This window comes from Myotis myotis, unplaced genomic scaffold (genome assembly GCF_014108235.1).
Source record: "Myotis myotis isolate mMyoMyo1 unplaced genomic scaffold, mMyoMyo1.p scaffold_m19_p_12, whole genome shotgun sequence".
In the NCBI taxonomy this organism is placed as follows: Eukaryota; Metazoa; Chordata; class Mammalia; order Chiroptera; family Vespertilionidae; genus Myotis; species Myotis myotis.
The window spans coordinates 50675558-50695848 of NW_023416316.1; the positions used below are offsets into that span (position 1 = coordinate 50675558).

The 20291-nt window shown below is 36.6% G+C and overlaps 1 protein-coding gene across 1 annotated transcript in view; it reads right to left on the reverse strand.

The window, feature by feature from the left end:
- PTPRD (protein tyrosine phosphatase receptor type D) overlaps positions 1–20291 on the reverse strand; it is a 1393726-nt gene that overhangs the window by 814288 nt on the left and 559147 nt on the right. Inside the window, exon 5 of the mRNA XM_036331134.1 lies at positions 11049–11106. The gene's annotated coding sequence lies outside the window, so the exon portion shown is untranslated. The remainder of the gene's footprint in view (positions 1–11048; positions 11107–20291) is intronic.

Below are 20291 nucleotides of genomic sequence, written 5' to 3' on the forward strand. Positions count from 1 at the left end.
ATTGAACATAATTAAAGCACAGTGATTAATCACAAAAACAATACTTAATTATATATGTGTTTTGTGATGGTCTTAGGCGACCCCTGTGAAAGGGTTGTTCGACCCCGAAAGGGGTCTGGACCCACAGGTTGAGAACTGCTGCTTTAGGGGAACATTGTCTTGTTAATAAGATCTGCAAGACTTGATGGCTCTGCCAGACAGGCCTGGGAGGAGTTAATATTGGTTGTTTTTTGCAAGTGCCACAGGTCCTGTGTATTTTTATATTTGTATTTATTCTATTGTGCGATTAAAACAGAGAAAGCCATATGATGTTTTTTCTTTTTAATTTTAAAGTTTTTCAGTTTAAAAGATGGTTATTTATTTATCTAAATAACAAATACACCAATATTTCATTATATAAGATTGGATCAAGTAATGCCCAAATAACATCAGAAAAGTCATTTTAGGTCATGTTTTTAGATTTCTCAGAAGATTCTAACACTGAATTGAAATATTTTTCTGAAATCCATACTTTGAAGATTCATTAAATTTCTTGTTCAAAATCACAGTAGTGGGTAAGAGTCTTTGTCCTTCAAATTCTCACTTACATTAGATTTCACTAAACAAGAAATAAATAACAAAACAGGGTGGGTAGTTTGATTTTAGGGGGAAAGTCTTTAAATGAATTTTTGGTTTGCCTGCTCTTGCTACCTCATTAATCCTAAATGGTGTCAGTCAGTTGAGTCTAATAGCTGTGAGTGTTACTACCATGGTCAGTTCCAAATTACAGTATTGATTAATTGATTGTCTTCTTCCAGTTGTGAATTATATTAGTGCTAGCTCAGGCAGCTTGGCTTAGGGCCAAAGCCTAATTTTCAATAGAAGGCAACAAGCAGCTTCACTGTTTCACTGCTGTGCTTAAGTGGATGCTTAGAAAACAAAAAGCCTTAGAAAGACAGTTTAACCAAAAGGAATGCACTAGGTATAATGAATATGCACTTACTGATGGTCTCTCTCCAACGTAGGAAAATTGGAAGGAAGAGAGTATCAAGAATTCATCATTTCTCAACCTCTAACTTCCCAAGCAATCTTAAAACAATGGACTGCAGGATGAGAGCAGGAGGGGAGACACGTGACCCAGAATGACAATAAGCCAGCATTTGGATCTGGGGAATTAAGTCCATTCGGGGGAAGAGTGGGGTCGGTGGCACTTTCAAGTCAAGTAGAAGTTGAAGTGGAGCATGGATTCCCCTACATCATAATAGGTGCAGCCAGCTATCCAGGGAAGTTTGACAAGCAGCTGCCAACTGTGCCTCACGGAGCAGTGGCACCATCTTCTTAGAATAATATAAACTTACAGAGTTTAAAGACAAAACATTAGCAAGTCGAAAGAGGCACAAGATTTCATGTTAACTCTCTGCTTTAATGATCAACATAAAATGGATGGGTGTGTTTATCATTGATTCTTGTGGAATGGGAAAAGCTAAATGGGGCATTAAGAGGTTAATAACTTTCATAGATCCATACCTTGGTGCTTGTATGCTGCCAGAGCAATTCCTTTTCTCTAGAAAATCTGAAGGGAAAATTGGTGTGGGATGGAGTAATTCTGATTATAATATTATATTCACATTAAAATGTATTTAAAATCATTATTGTTCTTTTTTATTCAGCATGAACAAAATAATACTTGATTTCACAGGGAATTAGCAAGAAGAACCTCTCTCCCTCATGTAAAGGGAGTGATCATGAAAAAGAAAGAGAGAAAGAAATGGTTCTAGTGGTCCTAAATTTGAAAGCTTTGAAATCAATGCTTGCACAAGAGTGGTAAATGGAAGTTTATAAATGGGAAAACAATTGTGAATATATGAAAAGCATACATCACAATGTCAAATATGGGAATTATAATTTTGTAAAAGTATTGATACAAGAAAGGAAAGATTTCAAGTGAATGTGTCAAGGAGGAGAAAGTTACTTTTCTGTAAGTGGTACTAAGATCAGGATTATTAAACACACACACACATATGTATGTGTTTATATCTTTATGAAATCCTTAATAGAATCTGTGATGTAATTCTCTTGTCATAGATCCTGTAAGGAATGTTCATAGACTAAATTTCTACAAAATACAAAGGTGTATTAATTCTTCATGGCTGTCTTACTGATCTGTAGCAAAAATAAGGTTAGAAGTAGAAATGCCATGTATTTGTCACTTAAAAAATATTACAGGTTATGTGACTGGACAAGTGCTAAGGATACTTTGGAGGGCGTGAGGGATAGAACCAAGCTGCGTGCTGTAGGGTGATCTGTTGAGTAGTTACTAATGTTGTCACTAACTCAGGTAACTCACCTGTATGATATAATAAATCCCGTGTACTAGCAACTTGAAGAAAGAAATGCATGTAGTGGACTTAACTAAATAGTTGGGTTTAATATGGAGGATAAAACCATGCTCTAAGGCCCTTCGGACTAGATTAAGCAACCTTATTACAAACTCCTGTGCTTCCCATATTTTGCAAATACTTGCACTCTCCTATAATTGTTTATTTACCTGGCTGTCTGTCTCAGTGGTTCTCAACCTTCCTAATGCCACGACCCTTTAATACAGTTCCTCATGTTGTGGTGACCCCCAACCATACAATTATTTTCGTTGCTACTTCATAACTGTAATTTTGCTACTGTTATGAATCGTAATGTAAATATCTGATATGCAGGATGTATTTTCATTGTTCGCGACCCACAGGTTGAGAACCGCTGCTAGACTAGCGAAGGGTTTGGCACATAGACAGCTACTCGGTTCTTTCAATCAGTGTCGTTCTTTTTTAAAATATATATTTTTATTGATTTCAGAGAGGAGGGAAGGTATCATTTATTATTTTCATCTTCGCATCCCCATCATCTAAGGTAGTGACTAGCTAATTCAATAAGCAGATGAATGAAAAAAGGACTTTGTGTATACCTACAATTACTTATTTAAGATATACCAATTATCACACCGATGTCTTTATTTTACTTAATTTTAATCAAGATAAAATTATTTATACAAACTTGTATTGGTGCAAGTATAACATTAGAAATTACATATTTCTAATGTGTGCATTTATCTACCTCAAGGGTTTTCAGAAACACAATGCTTGTGATTGAGAACAAAATATTATACACACACAGTCCTCTCTTGGCATTACTATGCTTTTAAATTGCAGCAGCATTAAGATCTCAGGTAAATTGCAGGCAGTTGTTTCCAAAAAAAGAGTACATATTTCATAATTTCATTCAATAACTACAGATGATTTCTGATCTTTTAAAAGATGATTTAAAAAATAAAATTCTGCATAAGAAAACCTGGTATCAGATTCAGAAGTTGTTTTTAAGATTTTAACCATTTCATGTGCTCAAGATATTTTAAAAATGAGATTTTTATAAAATATTATCTTTATGTCTACACCCTACACCACAAGCATAAGTAACCCCTAAAATATGTGATAATAAACTATGTAATATCGCACAAGGCATATTTGTAAAAAGTACAAAAGATAGTCTTAATAATTCTTATAAACTTAGGACTCAAAACTGCCTGTTTCTTTTTTAAAAAAGATATTTTTATTGACTTCAGTGAGGAAGGGAGAGGGAAAGAGAGATAGAAACATCAATGATGAGAGAGAATCATTAATTGGCTGCCCCCTGCATGCCTCTCAAGCCTGCAACTGAGCCCACAACCTGGGCATGTGCCCTGACTGGGAATTGAGCCTCCTGGTTCATAGGTCAACACTCAACCACAGAGCCATGCTGGCTGGGCCTCACTGCCTGTTTTAAGGAACACTACCCATCTTATGTGCTCTTGTTTTGTTACTACCCATCTCATATATTGCCCTTGACCCAGGCAACTCTCCCATGTTCAACACAGTCCATCCTAGGTACCCGTCTTCATTCCATTGAGTATTTAAGAAATAGGTCAGATACTAGCAAAACTCACATTTAAAAATACAGAACCAAATACCATGGGTACAGTTTAGTTCCCAAATTCTGGAGATCTCCAAAAAAAAGATACCACTTTTAAGATAACATTTTAAATTAAATTCTGGGTGGTCTTTTATAGTTGAGTCTCTAAGCCCCGAACAGCAGGTGCGTTATGGTGTATATAGCGTAACTACTTTAAAAATATTTTTATTGATTTCAGAGAGGAAGGAAGAGGGATAGAGAGATAGAAACATCAATGATGTTGCCAAAACCGGTTTAGCTTGGTGGATAGAGCGCCAACCTGTGGACTGAAGGATCCCAGGTTCGATTCCAGTCAAGGGCATATACCTTGGTTGCAGGCACATGCCCAGTAGGAGGTGTGCAGGAGGCAGCTGGTCGATGTTTCTCTCTCATCGATGTTTCTAACTCTCTATCCCTCTCCCTTCCTCTCTGTAAAAAATCAATAAAAATATATTAAAAAAAAAAAAGAAACATCAATGATGAGAGAGGATCATTGATTGGCTGCCTTCTGCATGCCCCCCACTGGGGATCTCAACCCGGGCATGTGCCATTATCTGTAATCAAACCTGGGACCCTTAAGTCTGTAGGCTGACACTCTATTCACTGAGCCAAACCAGCTAGGGCTAACATAACTACTTTATGATTTACTTTATACTACTTGTTTTATTTTTGTGTCATTATGAACTACAATAAGACTTATTTTTTTTATCATGGCTTTTTTGAGCAATTCAAATATTCCAAACTGATAGACTTTTTGATAAATACAATGATGATGATAGCAAAAAGTCATATTTAGTCCTGTCAATCTCGACTTAGAAATGATAAAAGTAAACAAACTAATTAGCATGTAAGTACATGAGCTCCCTACTTATAGTCCCCCATGTGAAAAACACCTTTATGCTTTAGTTGATACATAAGAACAACTATACAAAGCACAATTAATTTAAAAACCAACAGTGGTTAGACCAAGAGATAATAGTAGCTTTTCCACATACTTATGGCAGTCTCCAGATACCATGTGTCACACTGGGTTTAATTCTAGGCGTCAACCTGTAACGTTTTACTGATGTGCTAGGAGGAGGCATCAGAAAGATGCAACATCTGAAACTCATGTCATAAAAGGAATGGTTGAAGGAGGCATGGATATTTTACATAGATGACAAAAGATTAAGGAAGAAATAAAGGCAGTTAGATTTTCTATTGATGTAAGGCATTTCATGCAATTATAACTACCCAATAATAAAAGTGAGGTTCATGTTTAATTTTAATCGGAGACTGCCTGACTGTCATGATGAAGCTTCCAATAGAGGAGACTGAACTATGTGACCTTCCCTAGATTTTATGTCTTAATTTTTCTTTTATTTTTTTCTGTTCTCTCTCTCTCTCCCTTCTTCCCTCTCTTCCTTCCTTCTTCCCTCTTCCTTCCTTCCTCCCTCCCTCCCTCCTTCCCTTCTTCCTTCCTTCCTTCCTTCCTTCCTTCCTTCCTTCCTTCCTTCCTTCCTTCCTTCCTTCCTTCCTTCCTTCCTTCCTTCCTTTCTTCTTTTCTTTTTTCCATTGAAGGACAATGTGTTTTAAATGCAGAGTAAAAAATACCTCAGTCACAGATATACTACCAAATATCTATTTGATCTCAGCAGGTTGTTTATTTTTTCTGGGTCTAAATTTGTCATGTACAATACATGGCCTGGAGTCTCGAAGGTATATTTTCATTCTAATGTTCTCTGACCATACAAATGTGGACATATTGAGTCAACCTCTAATTCTACTCATGGTGAAGAACTTTTGAAACTGGAAAGCATTTAGTCAACCCCCCTAGAAGTCATTCGATTACACCTATTATCTTTCCTACACTATCGTCCTAGTAAATCATTTAAATACGTCTTTTAAATGTTATTATATAATATGAGAGTCTTGGTTGCCACTCCTAAATGAAAAAAAAAAGTACATCTCTCAAGCAGAAATTTTCAGAGAATGTCCTGCTGAGTTCTCTTCTTCTTACCACAGAGTTTGCATGAACAATTAGCCTTCCTTTAATTAGATTAACTTGTTACCTGAAATTGTCACATTAATGCTGTAATAAAAAATCGCTAGTAGAGATCTGGATATGTCCCTTCTATGTGCACTGTTAATTATGAAAAATAAATGAAATCAGGCTCACTTCATAGGTGCCTTAGTAAGCAACTCTGGTTAATTTATCCAAAATAGTGCTAGTCAAAACTTTATAAACACTTCTTAAAATTAGGTAAAGAAAACTTAGTAGTTTTTTTTTTCTTTACCAAAACTGCCATGTCTGACTTTCTTAATACATGAGATTCCAAAGATTAATTAAAATTCCAGAAGTTTACACTTAATGTGAACTATTTATAGGCATTAGCATTGGTCCATATTAAAACATGATACTGCAGAGCATATACTCAAATGTCATCATACACAAGAAACTAAACTGCACTTGCCAAAATAAGCCAAGCAGTTGGCCAGGAAACCCACAATAATATTATGTTCACCCCACATGTTTTTGCATTTCTAAATTCAGATATTTTAGCAGTTTCTGGCTAGGATTAGCTTGATCCAATCATGAAATGTGACAATGACAATATATGAAAGAGACAGCTTATTTAACCAAATTAACTGAGCTTGGTCAATAGTCCCAAGGCAAAAGATTTGAGCCTTTAATTATAGATTAGTATATTCATCACTGACAGTATCTTAGATATCCCATAATGTTCTCATTCATTCATTTATTAATTGTACACGATGTCTAGGCATTTTTTTTAGATATTGTGAGAAATACAAAGACGTAAGAAGACAGACACTCCTTTCAAAAAGTTTACAATCTAGACCAGGGGTGGGCAACCTTTTTGTGAGTGCGTTCCAAAAGCAGCAAAATCTCTGACTCAAAATTCTTCTGCGTGCCAACCCTAATTTTTTGAGAACATGTTACGCCTACTTGATATTTCTTAAGGTGTACATATGTGAAGAACCTTGAAGAAATAATAAAATTCATTCGAGCAACAAAAACACAGTATATGATGATGAAAAATACATTTTTAATGTATACATGTTATGTAAAATTATTTATTTACCTAAGATGCACCTACACTGAATTTATCTGAAAAATAAAAAAGTTGATATTAAGAAAAAAATTGTAAATGGAAGATTCTAAGAGACGGTTTCGTGTGCCAGCAAAAGTTACTTGCGTGCCATGTTTGGCACGTGTGCCAGGGGTTGCCCACCCCTGATCTAGACACTTAAGGAGGAACTGTCAGGGGCATGGAAGCCTTATGCATTTGCCCTCTAGTGAGATGCCTTGGGTTCTCTGAACTGAAAGTAATCAGGAGTCGTTGCAGAACAGTGGCAACTGTTATATTTGACATTTCACTTGTGTTCAAACCCTGATACTACTATTAGTCGAGTAAATTTGACGAGATATTTGATTTTTCTAGCTCTCAGAGATCATTAAAGTACAGTGGGGCCTTGACTTATGAGTTTAATATGTTCCGTGACAGAGCTCATAACTCATATTACTTGTATGTCAAATCAAAAAGTGAACGAATGAGACACATGATGCTGGGCTGATGTTGTGGCGTTCACTGTGACGTTCCCTGCGCCAACTAGCGGTGGGGGATCTGAAGCTGGCTCGTAACCTGAATTTTAGCTCGCAACCCAAAGCAAAAAATTGGCCGAGAGACAGCTCATATCTTGAAAAACTCGTTAGTCGAGACACTCGTAAGTCAAGGCCCCACTGTATAGGCCTCAGAGGTTTACTGTGAAGAGTCAATGACATGTGTGCCATGTGCACTGCACATAATATACATATCAAAAATAAAGGTTAAGTATATTGAAGGGATAAAAGGTACACTACATAAGAACGCTATCTTTTCTTTTGCAAGATAAAAAAGTTCAATGTTTTGTCATATGTTAGAGTTAGATGACTGCATTCATGACTGATGATACAATATTCATGAATGGGAAAAGAGAGTTTCTAATGCAGTGTCTTAAAGCAACACTGCTAAGAGTGCTGATAATCTCAATGGAGGACAAGATGCTTTGGGGAAGCCTGGCCATGGTGACTCAGTGGTTGAGCGTTGACCTATAAACCAAGAGGTTTGATTCCTAGTCAGGGCACATGCTCAGGTTGTTAGCTCAATCCCTGATCGTGCAGGAGACAGCCCATCAATGATTCTCTCTCACCACTGATATTTCTATTTCTCTCTCCCTCTCCCTTCCTCTCTGAAATCAATAAAAATATATTTAAAAAAGTCATTTGGGGGAATAGTGGTCAAACAGAATGCACTAAATAAAGTGTGTTAGTAAAAAGATAAAGTGTACTAGGCTTTCCCCAATTGTTTGACAATATGTCTTATGATATTTTTATAGACAACATGTAGAAGACAGGATTAGAAAGAACTAGGTAGATTTGTTAAGTGGCAGAAGAACCCCTAAAAAGACACTTGAATATGTAAATATTAATTTGAAAAATACTAGTACTTTTGGACCTGGTTCAGAGCATTGCATGTGGTAGGGTGGAAATCAGATGAGATTTAAAAGTCAGAAAGTTGAATTTGGGATTCTTGTTCTAACTCTCATTAGCTGTGACCTTTGCCTCCTTGACTATCAGGTTCTTCCTCTGTAATGGGAGGACATGAGGAATGCATGTAGAGTCCTTCACTTTATGCTTGGCACATCCTAAGGCAGCGGTTCTCAACCTGTGGGTCGCGACCATCGGAAAACACATATATAATTACATATTGTTTTTGTGATTAATCACTATGCTTTAATTATGTTCAATTTGTAACAATGAAAATACATCCTGCATATCAGATATTTACATTACCATTCATAACAGTAGCAAAATTACAGTTATCAAGTAGCAACGAAAATAATTTTATGGTTGGGTCACAACATGAGGAACTGTATTAAAGGGTTGCGGCATTAGGAAGGTTGAGAACCACTGTAAGGGCTCAATAAATAATATCAATAATGATAGCTGCTAGTTTTACTTTCATTTTTGTGATGAGATGAATATGGTTACATATTCTGTTTCTATTTTTATTCATCTTGGAAATACAAGTAGACAAAAAAAGCATTTGATTTGTATTTTACGAAAAGGTAGTTAGTTATGTTTTTTCTTAGTTATGTTCTTTCTGATCATGAGATACTGTGTTCTGTGATTGAAGTATCTATCCTGTCTCTAGAGTGTGAACTTCTAAAATATATGAACTATTTCTACACTTAAACATGCTTCTATGTGGGCATTTAAGTTCCTGATACTCCAAGTTTCAATGAAAGTAATAATGATAACACCTATATATCCCCTACTATGTGTCAGGGACTGTTCTAAAGCACATTCATATGTCAATGAATTTAGTCTTCACAACAGACATAGGAAGTAGGCAGTATGATGTTCTCCATTTTTAAAGAGGAGAAATATCAGATAAACATATTTGAATAATTTGCCTAACAGCTAGTAAGCAGCATAGAATTCAGACAAGTCTAGGTTTAGAATCTATGTAATTTGCCCCTTACAATAGATATAATGTATTTTGAAGAAGCAATGCCATCAGTAGAGGTATATTTGAAATATTTCTATAGGGACTAGCTCAGAGAACACTAGAACCTAAAAAGAAAATAGAAGCATTATTTGTATTATTAGTACTATGGAAACAAGTACTTTGAATTCCAAAGAAATAAAAACTGCTTTTTAAATTAACTCTGGAACATAATGTGCTCAGAAAATGGGAACTGATTCTATACAAATTGCTGAACCATAAAGCAGAATGATTAAAATCTTCAGGGAGTATGAGCAAAGACACACAGGAGTTTAGAAGAAGACATCATTTTGACTGGGGGTATCCAAGAAAGCTTTGTGATGCTGAGCTGAATCACAACATACAAAAAAGCAACAATGAGAAGCCAAGGGGGAACCTGCCTGAATGCCTAAAATAACGTTACTGCAATCCTGTATCTCTCATGTTTAATTCTTATCTAATTTGACTTCAAAAGCATGCTGGTTTCTGAAGGATTTTGTGTACCATCTCTATACACAGATATGTATTTATTTTTCCTTAGAGTTATAAGAAGCATCAACCCAAAATTGAAGTTCACAGGGAATATGGAAGATGGTATTTTTTTTTCCTTTAAGCTGAAGATGCAACATTTTGAGCAGATAAGAGTATTCTAGTATGCTAGGAACTTTTTTAAACTTTATTTACAAATTGTGTATTTAGAACCATCAATAAAGAGTGATTTGAATTTGTTTTATGGTTCTTCATAGGTTTTTACCAGATAATAGTTTAAAATAGGAAGTGGATCAAATATCTTAGAGAGAAAGCATCGGAGTTATTTATGTCAAAAAGTCGTCATTTTAAGACTAGAAGCACACTATTAAGCTGCAACAAGCAAGAAAAACACACTTGGCAAGTAATTGCATCAGAAAGTGCTGTTATGATAAGATAAAATGTTTATTACAAGGTTATGTAAGGTAAACAAAGCTGTCTTAATAGCAAAATATTTCTTGCAAAGTAGTGAGAACTGAATGCATAACATAACTATTACTGTTTAACAGAGATTATTTTAAAATTTGTTAATCTGTTTGAAAATCTGCTTTTTCACTTTATTCCCCCATTAACAATAAATAGCTTCATAGCTTCCAGAAGAACCAAAATAGACTCTGTAGGCAAGACCATCACTGAGGGCCAACAGTTTCATAGCAGCAGCAGATAAATTCAATCAATGTTTAATCTACAGACATCTGCTACTCCAGTTCAAACTTTCACTCATTGTTAGATTTCCCACACATTCATGAATCAGAACTGAAAAATAAATCCCTCATTGACATATCATTTCCTACTTATTCCACTTGTTTGAATATGTGGTAACTCTATTTATAAAAGAAAAACTAATCATCCACAGTTAAGAAGAATTCATTCTTAGCATATTTTATGAGGAATACCAGGTGAAAAGAATATATTGTTTGGATATTCTGTCCATCCATCCAACAGTATTTGTTGAGTGCTAACTACATACATATCAAGGCACTACACTGAGTTTTAGGATCCAAAGAAAGAAGGGGTTGAGATGTGTTGTAGACTTACCTTGTGCTAGCCACTGTAGGTGCTTCCAGACAGTCCCTGGCCTCAGGAAGTTCAAAGCCTAATTAGAAAGAAATAAAAAAATTGTTTTTAAAAGTATTTCAAACCCTAAGTGGTCTTCAAGATGTTATATTTCTGCCATTCCTCTTTTTAGGAGGGATTGAGACAGAGAGGGAAAAAAAGCAAAAAGGTTAATGAGAAACTGCTATAAATTTTATGTGATAAATGTTTAATTGAAAGAGTAAAATGTCAAATCAACATGGACATTTCTTTTCTTCACATGCTACAAAGCTGTAGATTTTGACTGTTCATTAAAATTTTGAATTCAGGCTTTCTTATTTAACATGAAGTGGCTAAACTGCCTTTTTACTACATCTATTTCATCAAGTCTACTGAATGTCTTAGTTTGTTGCTTCCTGAAATTACCCAATACATTTCAAATTTCTCACTTTTGGGTCTTTATGGAGCTGGATGTTAAGGAAATCACTTAAACACTGGCAGCCAAGCTAAAGCAAATCCTTGTCTGTCCTACTCCTCCTGGGACTAGCTAGCACAGAAGAATTGTAAATCTTATAAGAACTAAATTTATATAAAAAACCCCACTCATTAATTTTTAAAAAAATCTACACCTCTGAAACATATAAAAAGGTGCTATGCCTGAATTCCTCCATAGAATCATTTTATAAGGATTAAAGCTTACCCTAATGATTGTTGTTTTCAGAATTATTTTCTTCTGTCTAGACCACTTTTTTGTCAACTCTTTCCCACATGTTCAATGCATTTCTCTGTCAGTTTGCAGAGAAAGTATCGCCTCATGTAGAAAGCTTTCCTTATACCTTGTCCCCTCCATACTTCACTTAGATATAGCTTTTAGATGCTGCAACATTTCTGTGTACTTCCTTATCACATTATCACATATTATCACATTACTTTGTATCACAGAAACTGGCCAGTTATTCCCCAAACTATTTCCTTTTACTTCCTGTTACTGAGCTGGACTATATTTTGTAGATATGTGTATGTATGTGATTGAATTCTTCCCAATGCGATACAGCTAGATACAAATCTTGGCACTAGCAGGCCTCGCTTAAAACCATATCATACATGCTCCTTCATTTGATGTTCACTATCTATAGGAAGAATCCCTGAGGACCTGGAGGAGAAAAGATCTATAAGGGTAGCAAAAGCCTGGCCCTTCAGCTACAGTTCTTAGGATAACCCCCTTCCCCATCCCCACTAATATTCATACTAGAATGTTAATAACATGGCCACCCATCACCCTGTCCTGATTAGGGACGTCTATTGGCACTGGAGATGCATGTAAATGAGAATTAAATTTCAGTTCTTTACGCCATTAAAAATGTTGGGTATTTGTTATAGCACTTAACCTACCTAAACTGTGATAGTTTGATCTCTTCCACTGGATTGTAAGCGATAGTATCCTCGCAACAACCGGTTTTCTCTTGTTCCAGGTTGTAGCTGAGCCCCTGGCACAGTATATGGCACATAATGACCATATCTCTATTTAATAATTTGAATTTTATAGAATGAAATGCATGCAGCGTGAGGTTTTCATAGGAAGTACTCTTCTAAATTCTGTATTGCTTTGTGGCAAAATCCAAGGCTTCATCTAGCACAGGCTTCAAAATTCCTTTTGATAAAAACCTTAAAGGCAAGAAACTGAGTTTTCTTAGGAGTTCAAAGCAAGTGGAAACATCCCAGCATTTTCGCAAAAACTGTTTTTGTAGACTCTATTTGCAGTTGTTGGTAAGATGGTGAGAACATTGCAAAACCTTAGTCAGAAGTAACAGACTTAAAAGTTCCTTGATGCAGTTGCTGTGATTTGAAATGTCCTCTGAACCTCCACTGGGGACTTAATGCCAAGGAGAGAAAATGAAAGGTAATTTTCTTTCCTTTTCAAAACAATAACCAATCACCGAACTCAAGACCTTCTGCTCTTCTCACAGAACAATGAAATAGTTTCTGAAGTTTAGACAAAAGTAGAGACATCCAACAAACAATATCAAATTTCAGTCAGCATGCCTCAATGTACTTATTGCAAACATGCCTTTTTCTCCTGTTACTCCTGAAGACAAATCCACAGCATGAAACAGGGCGATCACCTGTTTGTTCCAGGTCATTCCAAAAGGTGTCTTCATATATCTCACCTACGTGTCTCCTTACTATCATCCATGTGTTGGTTAAATTTAACCCTGTTGGGAAGAGTCTAACTTTCAAACACCTACTTCTTTTACCTTGAGCTCTATGTAAGAGAAAAATAGAGGAGGTGGTCATATCTTTTTGCTTCCTCTTTTTAAAAATTTCTTTATTGATTAAGGTATTACATATGTGTCCTTATCCCCCCATTACTCCCCCAAGCCCCCCCCCCACTCATGCCCTCACCCCCTTGGTGTCTGTGTCCATTGGATATGCTTATATGCACGCATACAAGTCCTTTGGTTGATCTCTCCCCCTCACCCCCACCCTCCCCTACCTTCCCTCTGAGATTTGACGGTCTGATCAATGCTTGCTTCTTCTTAATCAAAGGAAGACTCTTTTGTTGGGCATGTAGATGCCTTTAACTAAAATAAAAATCCTCAAGCTTGGTTCCATGTCTCAGTTAGGTTATTGCTGAATGAAACCTTTAGGCTAGATTTTATGGTTGTAATAAATTTGTATTTCACTCACAATGTTAATATATCATTTTCCTCGGCAAAACACTTGTATCTTTAGTGTCACACAAATGCACGGTGGATCGTTGAAGCCATTTCATAAAATTTTCAAGACATTAAGATAAACTATTTTGCTTCTCAGTCTATCAAAAAGCTATCTTTCCTTTCTGAATACTAACATCAACCTAATGACCTGTTGATTTAGGAGAGGAGACAACACAAAGTATTTATACCAACCAGAACTATTTTTTAAAAATTTTATCTAAATCATGTTTACTGCTTAGGTCAACTGAGCTTTCTGCTGTGGTCCAAATACAAATTATTAAAAAGTTTAGATTTTGTTTTCTTTCCTGAATATTAAGAAAAATTAATAATAAATTCTCATAAGCAGGAGGAAATGGAATTTTGGAAATTGATTTAGCCAGGTGAGCACATGATTTAGCCATGGAGCATGCCTGATGTGGGTGAGAGAATGAAACAAACAATAAGAGGGCTTTTGTAACAGTATGGGCTCTTTCATTTCCATGATTTATTCCAAAGTTTTGACTACTTGTTGTGGCTGAGAAAACTATAAGAGCTAAAGTCAGTAACTTTCAAGAACGGAGCTGTCCATAGTGATGTATAATCTGGCTATGACACATAGTATAGCACAGACATACCTAGGAGATATTGACAATTTGGTTCTAGAGCATTGCAATAAAGTAAATGTCACAATAAAGTGAGTCAAATAAATGTTTTAGTTTCCCAGTGAAGATAAAAGTTATTTTTACACTATCACATAGTCTATTAAGTGTGTAATAGCATTATGCCTATAAGAATGTAAATAAGTTAATTAAAAAATGCTTTGTTGCTAAAAAAATGCTAACCATCATCTGAGTCTTCAGCGAGTCATAATCTTTTTGCTGGCCCTGATGTTGATGGCTGCTGATTGATCAGGTTGGTGTCTGGTGAAGATTGGGGTGGCTGTGGCATTTCTTAAAATCAGACAACAGTGAAATTTGCCATGTCAATGGACTCTTCCTTTCGTGAATGATGTCTCTGTAGACGCAGTGCTGTTTGATGGCATTTCACTCCCAGCAGAAGCTCTTTCAAAACCAAAGGCAATTCTCTCACTCCCTGCTGCTGCTTCATCAGTTCAGTTTATGTAATATTCAAAATATTTTCTTGTCATTTCAACAATCTTCACAGCATCTTCACCAGGAATAGATTCCATCTCAAGAAACCACTTTCTTTTTTCTTTTCTTTTTTTTTCTTTTTTTTTTTGCCAGGCCCACATTTCACATTTTATTGCACTTTTTCCACAATCACTGAATCCTGCTGGGCTGTGCCCAGGGCTCCGGAGCCAGGACCTGGAAGGTAAAGCTGTGCAGCAAGCCATTCCCGCGGAGGGGCTGCCCCAGGGACACCGAGAGGGTGACCTAGTGGCCATGGTTGGGAGACCCGTTGATGACTGAACCCCACACCCAGCGCCCACTTACGTGGCCCTCATGTCTCCCATCCCTGTCTCCACAACGCCTCCAGGATGTTGCCCCCAAACAGGGAGAAACCACTTTCTTTGCTCATGCATAAGAAGCAAATCCTCATTCGTTAATATTTCATCATGAGATTGCAGCAATTCAGTCACACCTTCAGGCTCCATTTTTCATTTCAGTCCTCTTGCTATTTCTATCACATCTGTAGCAACTTCCTTCATTGAAGTCTTGAACCCCTCGTGAGGGTTGGGATCACCTTCTTCCAAACTCCTGTTAATGCTGATATGTTGATCTCTTCCTGTGAATCATGAATGCTTTGAATGGCATCTAAAGTGGTTAATCTTTTCTGGAAGGTTTTCAACTCACTTTGCCCAGATCCATCAGAGGAATCTATTTATGACAGCTTTAGCTTTACAAAATGTATCTCTTAAATAAGACTTGAATGTGGAAATTACTCCTTGGTCCATGGGCTGCAGAATGAATGTTGTGTTAGCAGGTAAGAAAACAACATTCATCTCATTGTACATCACCATCAGAGCTCTTGGGTGGCCAGAGGTATTGTCAATGAGCAGTAATATTTTGAAATGAATCTCTTTTGTCTTCTTTTTTGAGCAGTAGTTCTCAACAGTGGGTAAATATACAGAAAACCATGTTGTAAACAGATGTGCTCTCATTCAGACTTTGTTTTTCCATAGAGCAAAGGAAGAGTAGATTCAGCATAATTATTTAAAAAAACATTTTTATTGATTTCAGAGAGGAAGGGAGAAGGAGAGAGATAGAAAGATCAATGATGAGAGAGACTCTTTGATCAGTTGCCTCCTACACTTCCCACATTTGGGATCGAGCCTGCAACCCAGGCATGTGCCCTGACCAGGAATTGAACTGTGACCTCCTGGTTCATAGGTTGAAGCTCAATCACTGAGTCATGCTGGCCAGGCCAGCATAATTCTTAAAGATCCTTAGGCTTTTCAGAATGGGAAATGAGCATTGCCTTCAACTTAAAGTCACCAGTCCCTAACAAGAGAGCCAGCCTGCCCTTTGAAGATTTAAATTAAGGGTTCTACTTCTCCTTTCTAGCTATGGAAGTCCTAGATGGTATTTTCTCTCAATATGAGGCCGTTTCATCTACATTGAAAATCTGTTGTTTAGTGTAGACACTTTCATTAAGTATCTTAGCTAAATCTTCTGAATAATATGCTGCAGCTTCTATACAACAGCTACTTAAAAAAGTGTAAGTAGTCCTTGCACTTTTGTTATGGACACAGACCATAGTGTGGTGAGGGACTGGGGTGGGGGAATGGGGCGGGCTAGAAGGGCTCAATGGGGGAAAAAAGAGGGCATATGTAATACTTTCAACACTAAAGATATAATTTAAAAAGCAAATCCTGATTATCAAAATAGCATGTCATTTTAAAACATGTTCTACATTAGTATAAGCAACTGTGACCATTCAAAGTAGGTTAATTACATATTAAATAATTACCATATTATTAATAATTACATGTTATTTCATTAGGAGGTTTTCAGTCCCCTTTATTTCAATTTTCTTTGCATTGTTGTACTTTAGTCATTGTTCTTAAATTTTTATACATTAATCTTTATACTAAACTAGAGGCCCGATGCATGAAGATTCCTGCAAGAATAGGCCTTCCTTCCCCTAGCTGCCGGCACTGCCTTCGCTCCGACCAGAGCCGCCTTTCCACCTTTGCACACTGCCCAGAGGCCTGGAGCAGCTGGGGCAGGGCAGAACACCTGCATCATCACCATGGCGACAACACAAGCATCCCAGCCCAGCCACAGCCATCCTTATTGTGTCAATTTGCATATTCCCTCCTTATTGGCTGTGGGCACCTCCATCTTTGTTGTGAAGTGATGGTCAATTTGCATATTCCATCTTTATTAGGTAGGATAAGCAACACTAAGTAATCGCCAAGGAAAATATGAAGTTTGAAATACTTAAAAGTACCTACCTTGCAAAATTGTCAAGTCCCTATTTCCTATGTAACCACATATGGAAGAGAGTATGTTTTTATGCTTTGTTTTGGCAGACACACTAGACCCCTAAGTAACATATTATTAATATTTTTCTCTTTTCTATTTTTCTTTCTTTCTCCCCTCTCCCACCTCCCTCCTTCTGCTATTTTTATAATGTCATACCTTACATAGTGTGTTTGTTTGTTTGTTTGTTTGTTTAAATAGATAGAGTGGTTTGGAACTTTGTTAGCTACATAACATCATATCCGACTTTAAAGCATGCTGCAACTGGTGCAGAAACTTGAGAAAAATATCAGACAATGAGGAAGTTACTGGAGTACAAGATTTTCCTAATACAGATGGCAGGATATAAAAACTGGAAAATCATATAAAAACTGGGAAATCCATTGTGCCTCTCATCACTAAAAATATTACAAGTTTTTTTTTTTAGATTTGTGTGTGTTTCCACATGGTCCCTTTAAAAAAAAAATGAACAGGACCTCCAGGAAGCCCAGGTTCTTTTCATTTATATATTTTTAAATCAAAGTACAGTGATTTATAGAAAAGTTAATAAACAATGAATACAAAAGCAAATGTCAGGGATTCTTCCACACTGCACAAAATATAGAATATTTCTAGTACTTTGGAATTCCCATGCTCCCTCCCAATCCCATTTCTCTCCTACACCAATAGTAAACAAACATTATCTTGATTTCTAACCCTATAGTTTTAGAACTGCCTGTATGTTATATAAATAAAAGGGGTGGGAAAAGGTAAGTTAATAATAATAATAAATACAATGATTAATAAATAATAATACAAGAATAAACTCTGTTTCACATATACTCACAACTATAAACCTACTTTTGCCAAACCCTATATAATCATGTATTACATTATTTTGTGTCTGGCTTCTTACTTAATAATATACTTATTGGCCTTATTAATGCTGCAGTTTGTAAAATATTTTCTGAATATACCACACTTTATATATCCATTCTATTGCTGATGGACATTGGGTTATATCCAGTTTAGAACAATTATAATTAAGGCTGCAATAAACATCCTTGTAGATATTTTTTGGTACACATGTTGTATTTAATGAGAAGTGAAATTGTTGGATCATCTGGTACACATATGTTTAATTTCAGTAGATAAAGCCAAACTGTTTCCCAAATTGGTTGTAGCAATTATACTCCCCTGAAATATATAAGCATTCCTGTTCTATCACATCTTTGCCAATACTTGGTAGGAATATTTGTTTTGAAAGTCTAGGTTAGACCAGTGAAAGAGGAGATTGGGACTGAAGGTTTGATGTGGAAAAGGGAAGAATCCTGAGGCAGGACTCAGTTGACTGGTAGAAGAATGAAGGTGGTGCTGTGAGTGGTGATGACTTGAATATTACTACTAAAGATTATTCCTGAAAGTAGGAATATCCATGAAGATTGAGGAGTCTAATAAAGAGCATGGCATTCAGTAAAATTAGGAGGTTGAAAATCAACCTGGCAATAGTTTTAGTGCAAAAGAAATTTTGTGTGTGTGCTACAGTGGAGTGGTGGGGAGAGAGACTATTGGAGTCTTTTTATAAGCAAATCAGCAAAACGAACATCTATATATATAAAAGCCTAAGTGACCATTACGACCCATCGACCGAACAACTGGTTGACTGGTCGCTATAATGACACACTGACCATCAGGGGGCAGACGTTCAATTCAGCCAACCTCCTGTGGTCCTTCCTCCTGGCTGGCCCTGATAGGGACTGGGCGAGACAGCCCAATTGGCCTGATCACCAGCCAGGTCAAGGAACCCCACCTGTGCATGGATTCATGCACTGGGCCACTAGAATATAAATAGTGTCTCACATATGAAAATTATTACAAATATCTAGGTTGGTAGATTAAAGCTGAAACATGTCACAAGAGTAGATGTTTGCCCTGAAGAACTACTTCATTACAGTCTATTCTAAACTATGTCTTAATTCTTTTTTCATGATCAATTTGAACATGTTGTATATATCTCAGAAGAGATGGAAATATGATTCCACTATTTTCAAATAGGAAAATTTCCCATGGGTGTTTACTGAACTTTTTTAGTAAGTGAAAGCGTTATAAGGTAATTAGTTGATAATTATCCCATAGAAGGTGATTTTGAAAAAAATATCCTCTAGAGCCAGAAATAATTACAGCACTTTATAGTTGGAAGACATCTTAGACAACATCTAATTAAACCTTCTCATTTCACAGATGAGGAAGTCTTGGTGCCCAGTTGCCCAGTTACTTGATTAGGTAAGGCAGTAGTTAACCATAGATGCAGAAGAATCAGGTCTTTAACTGAGAAGATAATCATCATACATCCATCTTACTAAAAAAATTGAAAAATATATCTTGACTTTCTTACCTGGCCTATTTCTATACATGTATCAGAACTCATCAGAGTTCATCTACTCCAAGATGTCCTCTCTGGTCTCCTCTCTCTCTCTCTCTCTCTCTCTCTCTCTCTCTCTCTCTAATATATTTTTATTGATTTCAGAAAAGGAAGGGAGAGGGAAAGAGACATAGAAACATCAATGATGAGAGAGAATCATTGCTTGGCTGCCTCCTGCATGCCCCACACTGGGAATAGAGCCTGCAACCCTGTATGTGCCCTGACCGGGAATCAAATCATGACCTCCTGGTTCATAGGTTGATGCTCAACAACTGAGTCACACCAGCTGGGCTGGTCTCCTCTCCAAGTCTGTGTTATATGCCTCTAGAACAGCCGTGGGCAAACTACGGCCCGTTTGAAATGAATAAAACTATTGAAAAAAAAGACCGTACCCTTTTATGTAATGATGTTTACTTTGAATTTATATTAGTTCACACAAACACTCCATCCATGCTTTTGTTCCGGCCCTCCGGTCCAGTTTAAGAACCCATTGTGGCCCTCGAGTCAAAAAGTTTGCCCACCCCTGCTCTAGAATGTCTTAAGCAACATTTTATAATAATTTCTACTTTGAAATTATCTATATACTTACCACTTTGCCCACCATATTGAGAAACCAGAACAGAAGGAGGAACTGCTTTGTTCTCTGCTCCTAGTCCTTAGACTTTTGCATAAGCCTCATATATAACAGTATTTGGTAAATATT